The sequence below is a fragment of the Arachis ipaensis genome, chromosome B10 (assembly GCF_059453495.1).
Source record: "Arachis ipaensis isolate K30076 ecotype BB chromosome B10, ASM5945349v1, whole genome shotgun sequence".
In the NCBI taxonomy this organism is placed as follows: Eukaryota; Viridiplantae; Streptophyta; class Magnoliopsida; order Fabales; family Fabaceae; genus Arachis; species Arachis ipaensis.
Window position 1 is genome coordinate 44,431,332 of NC_142435.1, and position 24,886 is coordinate 44,456,217.

At 39.4% G+C, this 24,886-nt stretch overlaps 1 non-coding gene across 1 annotated transcript; it reads right to left on the reverse strand.

The window, feature by feature from the left end:
- Window positions 1-13,063: 13,063 nt before the first annotated feature.
- Window positions 13,064-13,171, reverse strand: LOC148579873 (small nucleolar RNA R71). The gene has a single exon (XR_015895985.1). It is a non-coding gene; the product is annotated as a small nucleolar RNA R71 (small nucleolar RNA).
- Window positions 13,172-24,886: the final 11,715 nt, after the last annotated feature.

Consider the following 24,886-nt stretch of genomic DNA (forward strand, 5'->3'; position numbering starts at 1 on the left):
GAATAATAAGGTAGACGAAAAATTATTCGTATATATATATATATATATATATATATATATATATATATATATATATATATATATATATATATATATATATATATATATATATCTACCAATCATCATTCTATCACTATCAATCTTCATCATCAACTCAACCATGCTTCATATTAATAATCAACAATATTCATTCATCCAAATTCATCATATCTCAACATCATCATTTAACAACATCAATAATATCAATTCACTATACATCATTAACCAACCAATCATCAACAACATATAAATTTTCAAACCTATCCTATGGGTCACTAGCCTAAGTGTCCATGAATATTATGTACTGCATAGGAGAAACCAAAACCATACCTTGGCTGATTCCCAATATGCCAAAAAAGCCAAATTGAGCACAAGCAAGCTTTCAATCATAATCTAAGCCACCAAGAATCTCCAACAAGCATCAACAATCACCAACAAGCTCCAAACTCACCATAATCAAGCTATATATATACATAAATCATCACAAATCAACCTAGGGCTCATTATAATTGAAATTTCACAAGGGTTCAAGAGTAAATCACCTTACCCAACAGTTTTAGAAGCTAAAATCACAAGCAATCAAGTGCTAGAGTGTATCTAAACACCCAAAACACAAGATTTCACTCAAAACCAAACTCAAAAATTCGAATTTCACAACGGCACGAAAACTCGGCAGGGAAACTCGTGAAACTTACCACAATAATTAGATAAAAGTGATGCGCTCAGCGAGAGCTTCGCGTAGCCACTGACGGCACGTAGATCGGAGCACCGTAGCTCGAGATATCGCGGATTGAAGTGAGAAGTGAGTAGTGCTTCTTCTCTCTTCTCCTTCTTCTCTCAATTTCTGGTGTGTGTGGTGTCTTATGGCTGAAGGGTTCATTAATGAACCTATATATATGTTGGGCTTGGGCCCAACTTGGGCCCGATCCAACCTGTTAGCGTTTTTAGTCCGTTTGGCCCGACTTTGAGCTAAACCTTTAAAATTTACACCCGGTTTTTCAACTTCTAATATTTTTCTAAGGTTTTAGACTGTTTTCACTTTTTTTCGCGCAATACCGGGCAGACTTGAACTGGTTCAACCAGTTCGACTGCAGGTTCATGGTTTTTCTCAGTTTTTCGCAGAAAATATATTTTCTAACTCAGAAAAAACCTACTGAGTCCAAAAATCATATTTAAATCCTCAAATTCTCATTCTAAATTTTCGGACTCTATGTTGGGCAATATTAATTACTTAATTAAACGATTAATTAAGCTCAGTTCTTACATTCTCCCTACCAAATAAGAAATTTTGCCCTAAAAATTTTAATGATTACCTGAGAAAAGCTCGGGATAATCCTTTCGCATCTTGGACTCCAACTCCTAAGTATGCTCTTCAACTCCTGCTCTCTTCCAAGAGACCATAACTAATGAAACTTTCTTTCCTCGCAGCTTCTTCACACTAGTGTCATCAATTCTCATTGGCGTTACTTGAAATGTCAAGTTCTCCCTCAACTCGACCGACTCAGGCTCTAACACATGAGCCGTATCCAACGTGTACTTACGGAGTTATGACACGTGGAATACCTCATGTAAGTTAGACAAATGAGGTGGCAAGGCTACTTGATACGCCACCGGACCGAATTGCCTTAGAATCTAAAATGGTCCAATAAACCTTGGGTTCAACTTCTTGGTCTTAATCGCTCTTCCAATCCCAGTTATTGGTGTAACTCTCAGAAATACATGCTCTCCCACTTCAAACTCTAACGGTTTCCTTCTCTGATCCGCATAGCTCTTCTGTCGACTCTGAGCAGTTAGAATTCTCTCTCGAATCTTCTTAATCTTCTTAATAGTCCCCGCTACCAAATCAAGACCCAAAACTCTTACTTTACCAGATTCATACGAACAAAGTGGAGACTGACACTTCCGTCCATACAAGGCCTCATATGGAGCCATCCCAATGCTCGCATGAAAACTATTATTGTACGCAAACTCCACCAATGGCATGTAACGGTCCCAACTTCTAGGTTAATCCAAAACACATGCTCTTAGCATACCTTCCAACGTCTGAATAGTCCTCTCCGACTGTCTATCCGTTTGCGGATGATATGCGTTACTGAGACACAGCTTCGTACCGAAAGCTTTTTGGAAAGCTCCCCAAAACCTTGATGTGAATCGGGGATCACGGTCTGATACTATGCTCGATGGCACATCATGCAACCTTACAATCTCTTTGATGTACAACCCTGCTAACTCCTCCATAGAACAGTTCACTCAAATAGGCAGAAAATGAGCGGATTTGGTTAAGCGATCTACGATCACCCAAACCGCATCAAATCCCGACCTAGTCCTCGGTAATCTGGTCAAAAAATCCATCACAATTCCTTCCCACTTCCATTGAGGAATTTCAAGTGGCTGTAACATCCCTGATGGTTTCTGATGCTCTATCTTCACCTTCTGACATGTCAGGCACTTGGATACCACTGTAGCTACCACCAGAACATCTTCTTTAAGTCATAATACATTTTCGTACTTCTGGGATAATAGAAAATCCACTGTTATGAGCTTCTGACAATAAGTCTTGTCTCAAACTCCCGACATCCAGTATGCAGATTCTCTCCTTATATCTCCACAACCCTTCATCATCCTTGGTGAATTTCTTGAGCCTCTTCTCACCAACTGGTTGAAATAATTGCCGAAGCTTTTGCTTATCCTGTTGAGCTCTCTGAATCTCTGTTTTAAATGTACTTGAGATCTGTAACTGATTCAAAAAAGCTCTTCCGGAAACTTCACCAATATCTAGCTTAAGATCCACAAATTTATCCACTAGCTCCTCCTCCTTGATTCTCATCCAAGCAATTATCAAGGACTTTCGACTCAAAGCTTCTGCTACCACATTCACCTTTCCAGGGTGATAACTCAATTCAAAATCATAATCCTTTAACAACTCCATCCACCTCCTCTAATGCATATTAAGCTCTTTCTGATCAAAGATGTATTTGAGAATCTTATGATCAGAAAAGATGCTAAACCTCACTCCGTACAACTGGTGTCTCCAAATCTTCAACGTAAACACAATCGCCGCTAATTCCAAATCATGAGTTGGGTAATTTACCTCATGCGGTCTCAGCTGACGCGATGCGTAAGCCACCATATTCCAGTGTTGCATTAATACGCAACCCAAACCCTTCAGTGACGCATCACAATATACTTCAAATGGTTCATGCGGTTCCGACAAGATCAAAACAGGCGCTGAAGTTAACTTCTACTTCAAAGTTTGAAAACTCTTTTCACACTCCGACGTCCACACAAATAACACCTCCTTCCTTATCAACTTAGTCATCGGTAGTGTAATCCGGGAAAACCCTTCAATGAATCTCCGGTAATACCCGGTTAGGCCTAAGAAACTTCTGACTTCTATCACCGTCATTGGTCTTTCCCATTCCATCACCGCTTCTACCTTAGAAGGATCCACCGCTATTCCTCCTTTGCTTATCACGTGACCTAAGAACTTTACTTCCTCTTTCCAGAACTCACACTTAGACAGATTAGCATACAATTTCCGCTTCTTTAAGATTTGCAACACAATCCTCAAGTGTTCCTCATGCTCTTTCACCGTCTTAGAGTAAACTAAGATGTCGTCTATAAAAACCACCACGAATTTATCTAAAAAGGGACAAAATACTCTGTTCATGTATTCCATGAAAACAGCAGGTGCATTCGTTAACCCAAAGGACATCACCACAAACTCGTAGTGTCCGTAGTGCGTCCTAAATGTAGTCTTAGGGATATCATCCTCTTTCACCCTTATCTGATGGTAACCAGATCTTAAGTCAATCTTAGAAAACACTCCAGCTCCTTGTAATTGATCCATCAAGTCGTCGATCCTAGGCAACGGATACTTGTTCTTCACAGCCACTTTGTTCAACTGTCGGTAATTGATGTTAGGATTTTTGCCAGTAAAGAATTTTATAAAAACAGTCGCGTTGTAGATATAGTCTCTAAACCAACAGAAATCCCTTCGTACAAACGTTTTGGTTGTCACAAGTAACAAACCCCTTTTAAAATTTATAACCGAGTATTTAAACCTCGGGTCGTCTTCTCAAGGAGCTGCAGGGAAGTATGTTCTTATTATTGGTTATGGAGATTGTAAATTGGGGTTTTGAGAATGAGGAGTGAATAGTTTAATTAGAAATTAAAGTAAATGAAGAACAAGCAATTTAAATGGCGAGTAAAATAAATCAATGACTGTAAACAGACTTTTGGCAAGGTATGAGAAATTAGAGGTCCTATCCTAGTTATCCTTATCAATGATGATGAGAATTGAATCTTAATTCCACTTTGTTAACCTTTACTTAGATAAAAGAAGGTCAAGGGATTAATTGGTTTGATCTTCGAATCCTATTTATTTCCTAAGAAAAGATTGGGATTATTGAAGTTCAATTTAATTAGCAAAGATAACAATTATCAATCATGTTTGAGTTTGATAACTCCTGAGTTACTGATTTCTTAACCAAGACCAAAAGGAGAAAAATAAATCTACTGGAATAAAAATGTCTTCAGATGGGAATAACAATAATGTAAATAAAATTAAAGAAAGCAATATTAAACTGAAATACCTCAAATAACATTAATTCAAAAGAGTAATCTGTAACATGGAAGAATTCATAAATTAAATTGCAAAAGTAAATAAAAGGGAATATTGAACCTAATAAAGAGATAATCCTGAAAGCGAATAAAATCCTAATTCTAAATCCTAATCCTAAAGAGAGAAGAGAGAGGAGAGAACCTCTCTCTAAACTAAATCTAAATCATGAAAACTAACTAAAGTGGAGACTCTCTCTGAATGGATGCATTCCCCCACTTCATAACCTCTGGTCTATGCCTTCTGGACTTGGATTTGGGCCAAAAAGGACTTCAGAATTCGCTGGGAGCGTTTTCTGCAATTTCTAGTGCGTGGCCTCTGTCACGCGTCTGCGTGGGTCACGCGATCGCGTCATTCGGAGTTTTCTTTGTCACGCGGTCGCGTCAGTCATGCGACCGCGTCATATGTGTTTCGCTCGAGGCCCGCGGTCGCGTCAGACATGCGGCCGCGTCAATGCCTTTTCGCACTGGCATGCGGCCGCGTCGCCCATGCGATTGCGTGGCTACCAGTTTCATCAAAAACTCTGTTTTGTACTTTCCTTCCATTTTTGTATGTTTCCTTTCCATCCTTTAAGTCATTCCTGCCTTAGAAGATCTGAAACTACTCAACACACTAATCACGACATCGAATGGAAATAAAGGTAATTAAAATAATTAATTTTAAAGCATAGGAAACATGTTTTTCACATACATCACATAATAAGGAAGGGAAAGTAAAACCATGCAATTAATATGAATAAGTGGGTGAAGAATTGAATAAATCACTCAAACTAAGCATAAAATATATCATAAAATATGGGTTTATCAACCTCCCCACACTTAAACAATAGCATGTCCTCATGCTAAGTCCAAGATAAAGAGTAAGGTAAGGTTAAAGTGGTGGAATGTCATGCAATGCAATCTAATCTAAATGCAACTACCTAAATGAATGATGCATCATGCAATTCTAATTTTTATTCACTTGTATATAAAGCTTGCATGTAGTTGAATTAATTCACATTCTCAAGGAGTCATATATATATAGCCAAGCCTTAGATAGTGATAAAGTGCCTTTACAATTGAGATGGGAGAGAAAAAACATTTTATAAACTTGCAAGACAATTAATAATTTCAGCAGAGATATATGTTAATGAGCTATTGAACCCTCACTGGATTTTGTGTTTACTCTCTAGTCACTCAGTGTTTATTGGGTTAATCACTCTATTCTTCTTTTTATTCTTACTTTCTATAACTTTGTTCTTCATCTAACCAATCAACCATTATAGAATATAGACATACCAAAAATCATGAGGTCTTTAGTTAAGGTTGTAATGGGGCCAAGGTAAAGGTAAGGGTATATGTATAAGGCTAAGTGAGCTAATAAGTGAATCCTTAATTAGTCTAAGATCTCACCTAACATACATACTTTGTAAAGCAAAGCTTCTTTACCTATTCTCCCATATTTTTTCCACTTTTGATGTTATATGCTCATACTTTAACTTTTGTCCCATGTGCATTTATTTTGCATTTGGGGAATCCTTTTGTGTCCCCTTTATTCAACTATTGAAAAATAACACTTTTTTTTAATGCACATGGTAATTCAATTATTTTGATTTCACATGAGCATGCTTTCCAAAAATTTTTATTTTGAATTATTTTATTCTTTGCAACTTTTCTACCTTTTTGTTTTTATCATCCATGTTCCCAATAGGTTTTTCCACATTTAAACCATACATACTTCCTATCTTAAGCTAACCAAGGATTCAACTTGGGATTTTTATTTTGTTTTTCTGCTTAAGGCTAGTAATGTGGTTTATAGAATAAAAGGGGATTTAAAGGCTCAAGGGGGCTAACAAGGGTGATGTAAAAGGTAAGCTATTTTGGAATAAGTGAGCTAAAAAATCAAACAATGGCCTCAATCACTCTCTTGGTATGTAGTTATATTCTATAATCGGACATATAGATTAAAACAAAGTAAAGAACATCAGAATAAAAAAGAAGGGCGGAATACATAGGAATAAAATATTATGGTTTGAATGTAACCATACAATTAAGCTCAAAACTCATAGGCTGTGTGTTCTCTAGCTCAAAAATCATTTATCAGTTATGTATGTCATGCAGTTTCAGTTAAAAATTCCCATTATTCTCAATGTAAAACTTAAGGTGGCTTTAAAGTTCTAGTGTTTCTCATTGATGAAATGTTGTTAACTAACTAACATGTAATGCTATATATACAGGTGTGTGGATTGTTTCTATTATGTTCAAGTCCCTAGTTTACTTTCCTTTTTATATTTTTCTATTTAAACTAAGCTATCTTATGCTAAAAAGGGTAAACTATGCTAATTAATCTACAATTTCTATAACTAATAAGTTAGAATTGCAACTAAAACTAAATGGCTAAAATATGAACTAAAGTGCAACATAGAATAAATACATAAAAATAGCAATATATATAAGTACTGAAAAAATAGAAATTAAAATAAAAATAAAAATACAGAAAAGTAGCAAAATAAATAAAAAGAGTATGTAGTGGTTCACCAAAAAAATACGCTAGAGATGGCGACCTCCCCACACTTAAAATGAAGCATCGTCCCTGATGCTCACTCAAGCAGGGTGTGAAGGGGTGTCATCACTGGAAGGACGGGTAGCTGGGGTCTCTGTGGTGGCGGTCGGAGGATCAGCCTGCTGCAGAGGAGGTGCTGACTGAATAGGGATCTCGGGGTTTACAGCCTGAATCTGAGGCAGAGCCTCCTGATGTGATGCAGCCTGCTCTATGCCTGCCTGTGCAGCCTCGCTCTGGGGATGCGTCTCTGCCTCGTGATCATCCGCCTCCTCCTCAGATGCCTCGGATGGTGTGTCAGGCTCGAAGGGGATGTCGCCAGAGCGTATCATCAGCTTCAGGTGCTCATAGCGTTGCTTGTTGCGACGCTCCATCTGGTCAAGCCGTCGAAACAGACGGTGCACTAGATGATAGATGGGCTCTGAGGCATGTGGAGGTACAGTGGTGGTGGCAGGGGTAGCTGTAGAAGAAGAGAGGCCGGCAGATGGTGTGGTTGTCTCAGCAGTAGCAGTGAGGAATGGAGGTCTGTAGCCCAAAGCCAGAAAGTTCCTGCTGTGAGGGATAATCTTCTTGCATTCTACAGCAGGTGGCTTTTCATCAGCATCCTCCCAAGGCACGTCAGCTCGACGGCCTAGCTGTGTAACCAGATAAGGAAAGGGAAGAGTGCCTCGGACGTGGACCCTGGCCATGTGGTACCGGATAAAGCGTGACAGGTACAGGTCCTTACCCTCCATCACACACCATAGGAGGGTGATCATAGCGATTGGTATCTCAGTCTCGTGAGTACTCGGCATGATAAAATTGCTAAGTATCTGATGCCATAGCCGAGCCTCATCATTCAGGTAAATCCGCTTGATTCCCTTTGGCATGGTGGTGTTCTGACCCATAATCCAAGGAACGGTCGGGTCAAGGGCTATCCAGGCCTTGACTGCATCCCAATCAAACTTCATGAAGCGCATATCTTCCTCAGCTTTCTGATAACCATCCAACTGATCCGTTTTACGCAGAAGCTTCAAGACATCTTCAATGGCCTCTTCGGTGACCAGAATCTGCTTTCCTATAAGGTTCACTGCATCTAGGGAGGTTTTGAAGTAATTACAGTAGAATTCCCTAACCCAAGATGCATTGACCTCAGTCAGGTTTCTCTCCAGGAAGAACCAGCCTTTTTGTTTGATCGGGTCAGAGATGTATTGCTGGAGTTCTTCTGGGATCTTCAAAGTTCTCTCCAGGTATAGGTTCCTGGAGTTTGCAAACACCGGATACTTCAGCTCACAGTATCGGTTTGCAAATTTCACTGGATCAGTAGCAGGGATTAGCTGGTCGGCCTTCTCCTGCGAGGTAAAATTTTTCTCCCGCAAGGAGTCATCGTGCATAATATCCATAATGGACATGGAGGATTCTCCTCTTTTCCGTTTGCCAGTAGTAGCCTTTCCTTTTCCTTTTCTCTGGCTGGCAGATATCCTAAAAAATAGAAAACCAGGATATAGTGAAAACAAGAAAACAAATAGGCAAATAATCAAAAGAAACACAAAGTGGCAAAGGAGCAAAAGGATAAGGAAAATGAGTTAAGTAAATGTGCATTAAGGATTGTATAGGAGTTAAAAGTCCGAAAAGGGGAATTCATAATCCAAAATGTAATTGAATTCATGTTAAATAGAAAAATTAACATCATGCCATGGTTAGAATGTTAAAAGAAAGTGAAAGAAAATCAGAAGAGAAGTTTTGAAAGGTTAGGTTGGTTAGAATTGAAAAAGAGTTTAGGAAGTTAACGTTAGTGAGTTAGTGATGAGCGGATAATTTATACGCTTTTTGGCATTGTTTTTAGTATATTTTTAGTAGAATCTAGTTACTTTTAGGGATGTTTTTAATAGATTTTATGTTAAATTCACATTTCTGGACTTTACTATGAGTTTGTGTGTTTTTCTGTGATTTCAGGTATTTTCTGGCTGAAATTGAGGGACTTGAGCAAAAATCAGATTCAGAGGTTGAAGAAGGACTGCTGATGCTGTTGGATTCTGACCTCCCTGCACGCAAAGTGGATTTTCTGGAGCTACAGAACTCGAAATGGCGCGCTTCTAATTGCGTTAGAAAGTAGACATCCAGGGCTTTCCTGCAATATATAATAGTCCATACTTTGGCTAAGAATAGATGACGTAAACTGGCGTTCAACACCAGCTCTCTGCCCAAATCTGGCGTCCAGCGCCAGAAAAGGATCCAAAACCAGAGTTGAACGCCCAAACTGGCACAAATACTGGCGTTCAACTCCACAAATGGCCTCTGCACGTGCAACACTTAAAGCCCAGCCCAAGCACACACCAAATGGGCCCCGGAAGTGGATTTATGCATCAATTACTTACTTATGTAAACCCTAGTGACTAGTTTATTATAAATAGGACCTCTTACTATTGTATTTGACATCTTTGGATTACCTTATGATCCTTTGATCACGTTTTGGGGGCTGGCCATCTCGGCCATGCCTGGACCTTTCACTTATGTATTTTCAACGGTAGAGTTTCTACACTCCATAGATTAAGGTGTGGAGCTCTGCTGTTCCTCAAAGATTAATGCAAAGTACTACTGTTTTCTATTCAATTCATCTTGTTTCGCTTCTAAGATATCCATTCGCACCCAAGAACGTGATGAAGGTGATGATTATGTGTGACGCTCATCACCATCTCCCCTATGAACACGTGCCTGACAAACACTTCCGTTCTACATGAAATAAGCTAGAATGAATATCTCTTAGATCTCTTAACCGGAATCTTCGTGGCGTAAGCTAGAATGATGGCGGCATTCAAGAGAATCCAGAAAGTTTAAACCTTGTCTGTGGTATTCCGAGTAGGATTCAATGATTGAATGACTGTGACGAGCTTCAAACTCGCGAATGCTGGGCGTTAGTGACAGACGCAAAAGGAGGGTGAATCCTATTCCAGCATGATCGGGAACCGACAGATGAATAGCCGTGCCGTGACAGCGTGCGTGAGCATATTATTCACTGAGAGGAGGGGATGTAGCCACTGACAACGGTGATGCCCTTGCATAAAGCCAGCCATGGAAAGGAGTAAGACTGATTGGATGAAGATAGCAGGAAAGCAGAGGTTCAGAGGAACGAAAGCATCTCCATTCGCTTATCTGAAATTCCTACCAATGAATTACATAAGTATTTCTATCCCTATTTTATTATATTAAATTCGAAAACACCATTATCACTTTATATCTGCCTGACTGAGATTTACAAGGTGACCATAGCTTGCTTCATACCGACAATCTCCGTGGGATTCGACCCTTACTCACGTAAGGTATTACTTGGACGACCCAATGCACTTGCTGGTTAGTTGTATCGAAGTTGTGACAAATTATGAATGTGTAATCACGATTACGCGTACCAAGTGGCTCACGTACCAGGAATAGTTTGAGCCTGGACATCACAATTTCGTGCACCAAGTTTTTGGCGCCGTTGCCGGGGATTGTTTGAGTTTGGACAACTAACGGTTCATCTTGTTGCTCAGATTAGGTAATTTTCTTTTTATTTTATTTTCAAAAATTTTTGAAAAATATTTCTAAAATTTTCTCATCTGTTTTCGAAAAAAATAAAAATTTTTTCAAAAAATAAAAATTTTTTCAAAAAAAAAAAATTTTTTTTTTTATTCAGAATTTTTAAGAATGAATTCCAGTGTTTCATGAAGCATGTGAAGCATGGCTGGCTGTAAAGCCATGTCTAATTCTTTTGGATAGAGCATGTTAGGCTTGTCATGTCTGAATTACACTCATATTTTGATTAAAGCTTGGCTGGCTATTAAGCCATGCCTGACCCTTTGATTGGAGCTTTAAGACTAACATGGCAAGATTCTTGGAATTCATATTAAAAATTTTGGAATCTTTATTTTCTTTTTCAAAAGAATTTTTCGAAAAATATAAAATAAAAATCCAAAAAAATTAGAAAATCATAAAAATAAAAAATATTTTTGTGTTTCTTGTTTGAGTCTTGAGTCATATCATAAGTTTGGTGTCACTTGCATATGCATCTTGCATTTTTCGAAAATTCTCATGCATTCATGGTGTTCTTCATGATCTTCAAGTTGTTCTTGGTAAGTCTTCTTGTTTGATCTTGATGATTTTTTGTTTTGTGTCTTTTCATGTTTTTCATATGCATTCTTGAATTCTTAGTGTCTAAGCATTAAAGAATTCTAAGTTTGGTGTCTTGCATGTTTTCTTTGCATTAAAAATTTTTCAAAATTATGTTCTTGATGTTCATCTTGACATTCAAAGTGTTCTTGGTGTTCATCTTGACACTCATATCATTCATGCATGCATTCATTGTTTTGATCTAAAAATTTCATGCATTGCATCATTTTTAGTGTTTTTCTCTCTCATCATAAAAATTCAAAAATCAAAAAAATATCCTTCCATTTTTCTCTCATCAAATTCGAAAATTTGAGTTGACCTTTTCAAAAATTTTTAAAATCAAGTTGTTTCTTATGAGTCAAATCAAATTTTCAATTTGAAAATCTTATCTTTTTCAAAATCTTTTTCAAAAATCAAATCTTTTTCAAAATTCTTAGTTATTTTCGAAAATTCCAAAAATATTTTTCAAAAATCTTTTTCTTATTTTTATACCAAATTTTCGAAAATAACATAATCAATTAATGTTTTGATTCAAAAATTTGAAGTTTGTTACTTGCTTGTTAAGAAAGATTCAAACTTTGAGTTCTAGAATCATATCTTGTGATTTCTTGTGAATCAAGTCATTAATTGAGATTTTAAAAATCAAATCTTTTTCAAAATTAGTTTCTAAAATATCTTCTTATCTTATCTTTTTCAAAAATATCTTTTCAAAATATCTTTTCTAACTTCCTAACTTCTTATCTTTTCAAAAATTTGTTTCAACTAACTAACTAACTTTTTGTTTGTTTCTTAACTTTTTCAAAACTACCTAACTAACTCTCTCTCTCTAATTTTCGAAAATATCTTCCCTCTTTTTCAAAAATTTCTTTTTAATTAACTAATTATTCTTATTTTTATTTTTAATTTAAAAAAAAAAATTTTTTCGAAAAAAAAATCACTAACATTTTTCAAAAAACCATTTTCAAAAATCACTAACTCCTTTTCAAAAAATATTTTCGAAAATCCCCCCTCTCCCATCTTATTCTATTTATTCATTCATATCCTAACATCTCATCTCACATCTCTAGCCTCCTCACAGTTGTGTTTCTTCCATTATATTACATTCTTTGTCTCCCCCTCTTCTTCTACTCACACAGGGATCCCTATACTGTGGAATAAAGGATCTCTATTATTATTATTATTTTTCTGTGCCTTCTTCTTTGTCATATGAGCAGGAGCAAGGATAAGAATATTCTTGTGGAAGCAGATCCAGAACCTGAAAGGACTCTGAAGAGAAAATTAAGAGAAGCTAAAATACAACAATCCAGAGATAACCTTTCAGAAATTTTCGAACAGGAAAAGGAGATGGCAGCCGAAAATAATAATAATGTAAGGAAGATGCTTGGTGACTTTACTGCACCTAATTCCAATTTACATGGAAGAAGCATCTCCATTCCTGCCATTGGAGCAAACAATTTTGAGCTGAAACCTCAATTAGTTTCTCTGATGCAGCAGAACTGCAAGTTACATGGACTTCCATCTGAAGATCCTTTTCAGTTCTTAACTGAATTCTTGCAGATATGTGATACTGTTAAGACTAATGGAGTAGATCCTGAAGTCTACAGGCTCATGCTTTTCCCTTTTGCTGTAAGAGACAGAGCTAGATTATGGTTGGATTCTCAACCCAAAGACAGCCTGAACTCTTGGGATAAGCTGGTCACGGCTTTCTTAGCCAAGTACTTTCCTCCCCAAAAGCTGAGCAAGCTTAGAGCTGATGTTCAAACCTTCAGACAGAAAGAAGGTGAATTCCTCTATGAAGCTTGGGAAAGATACAAACAGTTGACCAAAAAGTGTCCTTCTGACATGCTTTCAGAATGGACCATCCTGGATATATTCTATGATGGTTTATCTGAGCTATCAAAGATGTCACTGGACACTTCTGCAGGTGGATCCATTCACCTAAAGAAAATGCCTGCAGAAGCTCAAGAACTCATTGACATGGTTGCTAATAACCAGTTCATGTACACTTCTGAAAGGAATCCTGTGAATAATGGGACACCTATGAAGAAGGGAGTTCTTGAAGTTGATACTCTGAATGCCATATTGGCTCAGAATAAAATATTGACTCAGCAAGTCAATATGATCTCTCAGAGTCTGCATGGAATGCAAGCTGCATCCAACAGTACTCAAGAGGCATCTTCTGAAGAAGAAGCTTATGATCCTGAGAACCCTGCAATAGCAGAGGTAAATTACTTAGGTGAACCTTATGGAAACACCTATAACTCAACATGGAGAAATCATCCAAATTTCTCATGGAAGGATCAAAAGCCCCAACAAGGCTTTAATAATGATGGAAGAAACAGGTTTAGCAATAGCAAGCCTTTTCCATCATCAACTCAGCAACAGACAGAAAACTCTGAACAAAATACTTCTAATTTAGCAAATCTAGTCTCTGATCTATCTAAGGCCACTGTAAGTTTCATGAATAAAACAAGGTCTTCCATTAGAAATCTGGAAGCACAAGTGGGCCAGCTGAGTAAAAGGATCACTGAAATCCCTCCTAGTACTCTCCCAAGCAATACAGAAGAGAATCCAAAAGGAGAGTGCAAGGCCATTGACATAAGCACCATCGCCGAACCTGTGAGGAGAGGAGAGGACGTGAATCCCAAGGAGGAAGACCTCCTGGGACGTCCAGTAGTCAATAAGGAGCTTCCCTCTGAGGAACCAAAGGACTCTGAGGCTCATCTAGAGACCATAGAGATTCCATTGAACCTCCTTATACCCTTCATGAGCTCTGATGAGTATTCCTCTTCTGGAGAGAATGATGATGTTACTGAAGAGCAAACTGCCAAGTTTCTTGGTGCAATCATGAAGCTGAATGCCAAATTATTTGGCATTGATACTTGGGAAGTTGAACCTCCCTTGTTCATCAATGAACTAAGTGATCTGGATCAACTGACATTGCCTCAGAAGAGACAGGATCCTGGAAAGTTCATAATACCCTGTACCATAGGCACCATGATCTTTAAGGCTTTGTGTGACCTTAGTTCAGGAATAAACCTCATGCCCCTCTCTGTAATAGAGAAACTGGGAATCTATGGGGTGCAAGCTACTAAAATCTCATTAGAGATGGCAGACAGCTCTAGAAAACAGGCTTATGAACAAGTAGAGGACGTATTAGTAAAGGTTGAAGGCCTTTACATCCCTGCTGATTTCATAGTTCTGGATACTGGAAAGGAAAAGGATGAATCCATCATCCTAGGAAGACCTTTCCTGGCCACAGCAAGAGCTGTGATTGATGTTGACAGAGGTGAAATAGTCCTTCAATATATTGAGGACTCCCTTGTGTTTAAAACTCAAGGATCTCCTTCTGCAACCATGGAGAGGAAGCAGAAAAAGCTTCTCTCAAGGCAGAGTCAACCAAAGCCCCCACAGTCAAACTCTAAGTTTGGTGTTGGGAGGCCACAACCAAACTCTAAGTTTGGTGTTGAACTCCCATATCCAAACTCTAAGTTTGGTGTTGGAGAGTCTCAACAAAGCTCTGCACATCTGTGAGGCTCATTGAGAGCCCACTGTCAAGCTATTGACATTAAAGAAGCGCTTGTTGGGAGGCAACCCAATTTTTTATTTATCTAACTATGTTTTTCTTAGTTATATGTCTTTATAGGTTCATGATCATGTGGAGTCACAAAATAAATAAAAAATTTGAAAATGGAATCAAAAACAGCAGAAGAAAAATCACACCCTGGAGGAGCATCTGTCTGGCGTTCAGCGCCAGAACAGAGCATGGTTCTGGCGCTGAACGCCCAAAATAGGCATCTTATGGGCGCTGAACGCCAGAACAGATATGGTTCTGGCGTTCAACGCCAGAAATGGCAGACAAATGGGCGTTGAACGCCCAAAATGGCCACCAACCTGGCGCTGAACGCCCAGAGTTGTGTGCAAAGGCATTTTACATGCCTAATGGGTGCAGGGATATAAATCCTTGACACCTCAGGATCTGTGGACACCACAGGATCATCTCAGGATCTGTGGACCTCACAGGATCCCCACTTTACCTCCTCATAATCCTAGTTTTTATTTCCACATCTTCTTCTTCATCTATTCCTTCTTCTTTTGCTCGAGGGCAAGCAACATTCTAAGTTTGGTGTGGTAAAAAGCATAGCTTTTTTTGTTTTTCTCCATAATCATTGATAGCACCTAAGGCCAGAGAGGCCTCTAGAAAGAGGAAAGGGAAGACAAAAGCTTCCATCAAGGGTCTATAGCTCAGTGGTAGAACATTTGACTGCAAATCAAGAGATCCCTGAGATACCTCAGGGGATACATTTTCTTCCACACAATTATTGGAAGCAACTAAGGGTGGAACATCAAGAGCACTCCATCATCCTTCATGAAATCAGAGAAGATCTAAAAGCAATGAAGGAGGAGCAGCAAAGACAAGGAAGAGACATAGAAGAGCTCAAGGACATGACTAAGGTGGACTCATTCCTTGTTCTTACTTTCTCTATTTTTCATTTTCTATGTTATGTGCTTATCTATGTTTGTGTCTTCATTACATGATCATTAGTAGTTAGTAACTTTGTCTTAAAGTTTTGAATGTCCTATGAATCCATCACCTCTCTTAAATGAAAAATGTTTTAATTCAAAAGAACAAGAAGTACATGAGTTTCGAATTTATCCTTGAACTTAGTTTAATTATATTGATGTGGTGACAATGCTTCTTGTTTTCTGAATGTATGCTTGAACAGTGCATATGTCTTTTGAAGTTGTTGTTTAAGAATGTTAAATATGTTGGCTCTTGAAAGAATGATGACTAGGAGACATGTTATTTGATAATCTAAAAAATCATAAAAATGATTCTTGAAGCAAAAAAAAGCAGCAAAGAACAAAGCTTGCAGAAAAAAAAAATAGAAAAAAAAATAGGCAAAAAAAAAAATAGAAAGAAAAAGAAAAAGCAAGTAGAAAAAGCCAAAAGCTCTTAAAACCAAGAGGCAAGAGCAAAAAGCCAATAACCCTTAAAACCAAAAGGCAAGGGTAAATAAAAAGGATCCCAAGGCTTTGAGCATCAGTGGATAGGAGGGCCTAAAGGAATAAAATCCTGGCCTAAGCGGCTAAACCAAGCTGTCCCTAACCATGTGCTTGTGGCGTGAAGGTGTCAAGTGAAAACTCGAGACTGAGCGGTTAAAGTCAAGGTCCAAAGCAAAAGAAGAGTGTGCTTAAGAACCCTGGACACCTCTAATTAGGGACTTTAGCAAAGCTGAGTCACAATCTGAAAAGGTTCACCCAATTATGTGTCTGTGGCATTTACGTATCCGGTGGTAATACTGGAAAACAAAGTGCTTAGGGCCACGGCCAAGACTCATAAAACAGCTGTGTTCAAGAATCATCATACTGAACTAGGAGAATCAATAACACTATCTGAACTCTGAGTTCCTATAGATGCCAATAATTCTGAACCTCAATGGATAAAGTGAGATGCCAAAACTATTCAAGAGGCAAAAAGCTACAAGTCCCGCTCATCTGATTGGAGCTATGTTTCATTGATAGTTTGGAATTTATAGTATATTCTATTCTTTTTATCCTATTTTGATTTTCAGTTGCTTGGGGACAAGCAACAATTTAAGTTTGGTGTTGTGATGAGCAGATAATTTATACGCTTTTTGGCATTGTTTTTAGTATATTTTTAGTAGAATCTAGTTACTTTTAGGGATGTTTTTAATAGATTTTATGTTAAATTCACATTTCTGGACTTTACTATGAGTTTGTGTGTTTTCCTGTGATTTCAGGTATTTTCTCGCTGAAATTGAGGGACTTGAGCAAAAATCAGATTCAGAGGTTGAAGAAGGACTGCTGATGCTATTGGATTCTGACCTCCCTACACGCAAAGTGGATTTTCTGGAGCTACAGAACTCGAAATGGCGCGCTTCCAATTGCCTTGGAAAGTAGACATCCAGGGCTTTCCAGAAATATATAATAGTTCATACTTTGGCCAAGAATAGACGACGTAAACTGGCGTTCAACGCCAGATCTCTGCCCAAATCTGGCGTCCAGCGCCAGAAAAGGATCCAAAACCAGAGTTGAACGCCCAAACTGGCACAAATACTGGCGTTCAACTCCTCAAATGGCCTCTGCACATGCAACACTTAAAGCCCAGCCCAAGCACACACCAAGTGGGCCCCGGAAGTGGATTTATGCATCAATTACTTACTTCTGTAAACCCTAGTGACTAGTTTATTATAAATAGGACCTCTTACTATTGTATTTGACATCTTTGGATTACCTTATGATCCTTTGATCACGTTTTGGGGGCTGGCCATCTCGGCCATGCCTGGACCTTTCACTTATGTATTTTCAATGGTAGAGTTTCTACACTCCATAGATTAAGGTGTGGAGCTCTGCTGTTCCTCAAAGATTAATGCAAAGTACTACTGTTTTCTATTCAATTCATCTTGTTTCGCTTCTAAGATATCCATTCGCACCCAAGAACGTGATGAAGGTGATGATTATGTGTGACGCTCATCATCATCTCCCCTATGAACACGTGCCTGACAAACACTTCCGTTCTAGATGAAATAAGCTAGAATGAATATCTCTTAGATCTCTTAACCGGAATCTTCGTGGCGTAAGCTAGAATGATGGCGACATTCAAGAGAATCCGGAAAGTCTAAACCTTGTCTGTGGTATTCCGAGTAGGATTCAATGATTGAATGACTGTGACGAGCTTCAAACTCGCAAATGCTGGGCGTTAGTGACAGACGCAAAAGGAGGGTGAATCCTATTCCAGCATGATCGGGAACCGACAGATGAATAGCCGTGCCGTGACAGGGTGCGTGAGCATATTATTCACTGAGAGGAGGGGATGTAGCCACTGACAACGGTGATGCCCTTGCATAAAGCCAGCCATGGAAAGGAGTAAGACTGATTGGATGAAGATAGCAGGAAAGCAGAGGTTCAGAGGAACGAAAGCATCTCCATTCGCTTATCTGAAATTCCTACCAATGAATTACATAAGTATTTCTATCCCTATTTTATTATATTAAATTCGAAAACACCATTATCACTTTATATCTGCCTGACTGAGATTTACAAGGTAACCATAGCTTGCTTCATACCGACAATCTCCGTGGGATTCGACCCTTACTCACGTAAGGTATTACTTGGACGACCCAGTGCACTTGCTGGTTAGTTGTATCGAAGTTGTGACAAATTATGAATGTGTAATCACGATTACGCATACCAAGTTGCTCACGTACCAGGAATAGTTTGAGCCTGGACATCACAATTTCGTGCACCAGTTAGTAAAAAGTGGGTTAAAGTAAGTGGCATAATAAAAATATTCCAAGTAACAAGTATTCACAGTTAGAAGCTATAAGTAACTCATATCCAAATAAGGAAAACAGGTTGATGATGATTCAAATAGATATAGAAATAGCAAAAATTGGAATCAAACATCAAAAATGCAAATTATGAACCAAGAAATCAAAAAGAATAAGAAAGCTTGCCCTGGCATTCATGAATTGTTTTGGTTAAATCTAAGGAAAGCACAGTTGAAAATGCCAAAATCAAGACATAAATGGAAACATTTTACAGAGATTTGGGCAGTATTCCGGCTAAAATTGGATTATCCCAGAAAATAAATAGCAACAGAATAGTTCATATGAATCAAAAATAAAGCTGCAATTACATATAGGGAATAAGAATCATGAAAAATCAGAGTAAAGAGCAGCATGAAACAAGAAATTACAGCATATGAACAAAACTAACATCACAGCAACAGCAGAATTGCGAAAATAATGAAATAAGAAACACGAACAGTGCAATTAAATAGGCCTAAATCCACTAACCACATCCTAGGCTACCTAACAACCTAAAATCCATTACAACATGCATATCTAACTAGCCTAATGACGAACATAAACAGAAAAATATGAATTAACTACAAAGGATAGAAGGGTGGCGTTCGTCGGAACCTGGTAGGCGTAAGAAAGAGAGTGGGGTAGAGAGGTGGCTGGGGATGACGGCGGTGGCGTCCGGCACGGCAGAAGAGGGTGGCGCGGCGGCGGTGGCTGCTGTTCGGAGGACGGGAGGGAAAGGTAGGGGTAATGGGGGTAGGGGGTAATAGGGGAAGGGAGGGGGTGCGTGGGTGGCGCTGGGCGGTGACAGCGGCGCGGTGGTGGTGGTGGCGCGGCGTGGGCAGTGACGGTTTGGGGGGAAGGAGAAGAAAGAAGAAGAGAGAAGGGGAAAGGAGGAAGGGGGTGGGTGGCGGCAGGGTCTGGGTGGTCGGCGGCATCTGGCAGTGGCGTGGTGGTGGCTGGGTGGTGGTGGTGTGATTGGAGAAGAAGAGAGGGAGGAGAGGGGTTTGGGGGGGCGCGACTGATAGAGTTCGCGTGACTGGGGGGTTATAAATTTGAATCCACGCGATCGCGTGGGGCACGCGGTCGCGTGGTTGAGCTGAAATGGTGGTTGACGCGATCGCGTCAGTGGCGTGATCGCATGGAATAGCTAAAAGAGTGAATGACGCGATCGCATGAGGTCGGCAATCGCGTCGATGGAAATTGTGCTAAACGCACGATTCCAGCATCGTTTCAGCGCAACTCTCTATCTCCTTTTGGGGTGTTGTGCAATCCATGCGACGCGATCGCGTCGCTCACGCTGTCGCGTGGGATTGAGGTTGTGCAAGTGACGCGATCGCGTGAGTGACGCGATCGCGTGGGTCATTTGTGCAAAACGTACAATGGCCGCACGATTCCAGCCTAACTTTCTAGATGTTGGATCTTTACGCCGATCTCCAGGTCACGCGGCCGCGTGAAGGACGCGGTCGCGTGGGAGGTGTTTTTCGCAAGTTGACGCGATCGCATGAATGATGCGGTCGCGTCGCGCACCCTTTTTTTTATGCAGGTATGCAATTATGCAGTATGCAGAATGCAATGATTAATATGAATGAGATGCAAAACTTCAGGTTCAATAAAATAAAACTTGAAAACAAATAAAACTAAATAAAAATTGAAGAAGGGACGATCATACCATGGTGGGTTGTCTCCCACCTAGCACTTTTAATTAAAGTCCTTAAGTTGGACATTGGATGAGCTTCCTGTTATGGCGGCTTATGCTTAAATTCATCCAGAAATCTCCACCAATGCTTGGAATGCCAATAGCCTCCGGGGTCCCAAACTAGGCATGTGAAGCTTCTGAGCAGCTTCAAACAGATTGTCAGGCTCCCGGGGTGACGAATGTCAGCATAGATTCCAGGATCCCAAACTTTGCTTTTAAATCCGCCTTCGTCTTGATATATACTCTTCCATCTGGGCGGTTTAGAAATTAGATTCTCACCAGGATAACCAAACATTTTCCGAGATCCATCCGATTGATCATGGTACCAATCCGTGCACTTCGAGTTGAAGCGTGGAACCTTATTGAACCTCGTGCACCAGCTCTGAGTACGAGCCATTTCCCTTTTACTCTTAAAGCCGCAGAGAGCTCTAAGCTGGTCATCTGTTTCAAGCAAACCATATTCAAGTGGAAAAATACAGTTAAAGGTTAAGGATTGTACCCACTTAAAACTTGTATTGGGTGGTAATGGCCTTGGGAGAGGTGGTTCCAGTGGTTCTGTGTGTTCTACTCCCTTGTGCTCTTCTGTGAAATTCTCCACTTCCTTGCAAGATTCTACAAATGTATCCATGTCCTGATCAAAGCCATCTATGTCTTCCTCATCACTTAAGTCATAGACTGGAGGTTGAGAGAAATCTACCTCCGTATCATCTTCGTATTCACTTGGGGAAGAGTCTTTGATCTCAGAGAATTCACTTGCGGCAAAGATAATTGACTTACTGCTTGCTCCAGTTGATGAAGGGTTGTTTGAAGTCAATTTACTGTTTCCTTGAGGCAAACCTCTGATTCTCGGGGTGATAGATTTGGATATGGCACAGGAGGAAGTGGTGGTGTTTGGGAGTGATTGGATTGGAACTGGGGTAAATGAGGATCATACGGTGGTGAATGGTGAAAAGGAGCTTGTGAGTGTGGTGGTTCAAAGTTGTGTTGAGAGGATGGTCTATAAGCACAGGGTGGGGCTTGTTGGTAATTATAAGGTTGTCCACCATGTCTATTTGCTTGGTATGCATTGTAGAATGGTCTTTGTCCATGATATCTTGGAGGGTGTTGTTGCCTAAAGGGTTGATCAGATCCTTTTGGCTCCATCCATCTTTCGTTGTTCTGACCTTGATGCATGTTCCTATTATAACTTCCATTCCTTTCAATAACATTAGAACCAAACTCAAAGCGGAAGGGGTGAGAATTCATAGTAGCTAAAAAGAAATAAAGAGGGGAAAAATAAAGACAAATAAACAAGTAAAATAAAAATATTTACAATAACCAATAATAAGGCAGACGATTGCAGTTTCCCGGCAACGGCGCCATTTTGACGTTAGGATTTTTGCGAGTAAATAATTTTATAAAAACAGTCGCGTTGTAGATATAGTCTCTAAACCAACAGAAATCCCTTTGTACAAACGTTTTGGTTGTCACAAGTAACAAACCCCTTTTAAAATTTATAACCGAGTATTTAAACCTCGGGTCATCTTCTCAAGGAACTACAGGGAAGTATGTTCTTATTATTGGTTATGGAGATTGTAAATTGGGGTTTTGAGAATGAGGAGTGAATAGTTTAATTAGCAATTAAAGTAAATGAAGAACAAGCAATTTAAATGGCGAGTAAAATAAATCAATGACTGTAAACAGACTTTTGGCAAGGTATGAGAAATTAGAGGTCCTATCCTAGTTATCCTTATCAATGATGATGAGAATTAAATCTTAATTCCACTTTGTTAACCTTTACTAAGATAAAGGAAGGTCAAGGGATTAATTGGTTTGATCTTCGAATCCTATTTATTTCCTAAGAAAAGATTGGGATTATTGAAGTTCAATTTAATTAGCAAAGATAACAATTATCAATCATGTTTGAGTTTGATAACTCCTGAGTTACTAATTTCTTAACGAAGACCAAAAGTAGAAAAATAAATCTACTGGAATAAAAATATCTTCAGATGGAAATAACAATAATGTAAATAAAAGAAAGCAATATTAAACTGAAATACCTCAAATAACATTAATTCAAAAGAATAATTTGTAACATGGAAGAATTCATAAATTAAATTGCAAAAGTAAATAAAAGGGAATATTGAACCTTAAAGAGATAATCCTGAAAGCGAATAAAATCCTAATTCTAAATCCTATTCCTAAAGAGAGAAGAGAGAGGAGAGAACCTCTCTCTAAACTAAATCTAAATCATGAAAACTAACTAAAGTGGAGACTCTCTCTGAATGGATGCATTCCCCCACTTCATAACCTCTAGTCTATGCCTTCTGGACTTGGATTTGGGCCAAAAAGGGTTTCAGAATTCGCTGGGAGCATTTTCTGCAATTTCTGGTGCGTGGCCTCTGTCACACGTCCGCGTGGGTCATGCGGTCGCGTCATTCGGAGTTTTCTTTGTCACGCGGTCGCGTCAGTCATGCGACCGCGTCATATGTATTTCGCTCGAGGCGCGCGGTCGCATCAGTTATGCGGCCGCGTCAATGCCTTTTCGCGCTAGCATGTAGCCATGTCGCCCATGCGATCGCGTGGCTGCCAGTTTCTTCAAAAACTCTGTTTTGTGCTTTCCTTCCATTTTTGTATGTTTCCTTTCCATCCTTTAAGTCATTCCTGCCTTAGAAGATCTGAAACTACTCAACACACTAATCACGGCATCGAATGGAAATAAAGGTAATTAAAATAATTAATTTTAAAGCATAGGAAACATGTCTTTCGCATACATCACATAATAAGGAAAAGTAAAACCATGCAATTAATATGAATAAGTGGGTGAAGGATTGAATAAATCACTCAAACTAAGCATAAAATATATCATAATATATGGGTTTATCAGTAATCCACACACAATCACATTCCTCCATCCTTCTTCTTCACTAATAAAACTGGCACTCCCCACGGTGATACACTCGGTCGAATGAATCTCTTGTTCAGAAGCTCTTCCAACTGAGTCTTTAATTCTGCCAGCTCTATCGGAACCATTCTATACGTCACAATTGACACTGGTCCGGCTCCCAGCACCAATTCAATCGCAAATTCAATTTCCCTTTGAGGTGGGAACTCCGGAATATCTTCCGGAAATACCTCCGCAAAATCTCTAACCACCGGAATCTAATCTAAGTTCTGAGCATCACCCAACATGTTAGTAGCTAACAAGATATAACCCTGACACTCTTCCCCACTACGTACAGTGCACCATCACAGAGTTCAGGTAATACCCCTCAGCTATCACTGCTCCATTTTCTCCTTTCGGCGTAAACCGAATTGACCGCTCAAAGCAATCCAACAAAAATCGGTTCTTTGATAACCAATCAAACTCCAAAATCATCTCCAACCCAACCATTGGTAAACAAATCAAATCATGCACGAAGTCTCTACCCTCAAGCTTGAATCCTACTTGTCTACACCCTGACCTAGTCATAACCATTTGATGCGGAGTATGTAACTACAATTCAAATGCTAATTCTGACACTTTCAACCCTAGTTCCTCAACTTTGTCAAATGAATTAAACGAATGCGAAGCTCCAGTATCATATAATGCAATTAAGGTTTTATCACCAATTATAAATATACCTCTCATCAACAGATCCGCCTTAGAAGCATCTTCAGTGTTCATAGCAAACACTCGTTCCTTGGTGCTGACTCTGATCCGCATTCGGGTTCTTCCCGCGAGTGCAATCCCTTGTAATGTGACCAGACAAGCCACAGTTGAAGCAACCACCTAAACCAATCTTGAAAGATTCATATGGATGAAAACGTCCACAATGCATAAAAGTCAAATCCGGAGAATTCTTACTCTGATTTCCTCTTCCTTTGGCGTACTAAAAATGATTCTGAGTGTTCTTTCTGAAGCCTCCTTGCCCTTGAGGCGCATATCCTCCTCTCTTGAAACTCTGACACCTCAGATGAAAATACTTGCTATGTCCCTTTCTAGTGTTCCCTCCATGGGTGTCCTTGGACGCTGCTACTGTCTTGGCATACTCCTCCACCACCCTTGCCTTATTTACCAAATCGGAGAAGGTATGAATCTCCATAGGAGCCACAGCAGTCATTATCTTGTCCTTCAAGCCCCTTTGGTATTTAATACATTTCAACTTTCATAGGTTTCCGGGGCACCTTGACACACCCTAGAAAACCTATAAAGTTCCTCAAACTTGCTTGTGTAGTCTGCCACAGACAAAGAACCTTGCTTCAGCTACATCAGTTCCATCTCCTTCGCTTCCCTTGCAGACTCAGGAAAGTACTTCTTGTAGAAGGACGTCTGGAAAACATCCCAAGGAACATCGGCATTCTGAAGCTGGAGCAAGCGGCACTCTGCCTGCCACCAGTGCTGGGCTTCTCCCGCAAGCTGATAAGCGGCAAATTCTACATATTGATTATTCGGAACGTGCTGTGCTTGTAAAGCACGCTCCATTTGCTGAAACTAGTTGTCCGCTTTTGTGGGGTTGGTTGACCCTTGAGAAAAGTCTCCAAGGTCATCGGAGTAACTCCCGTGTTATCGTC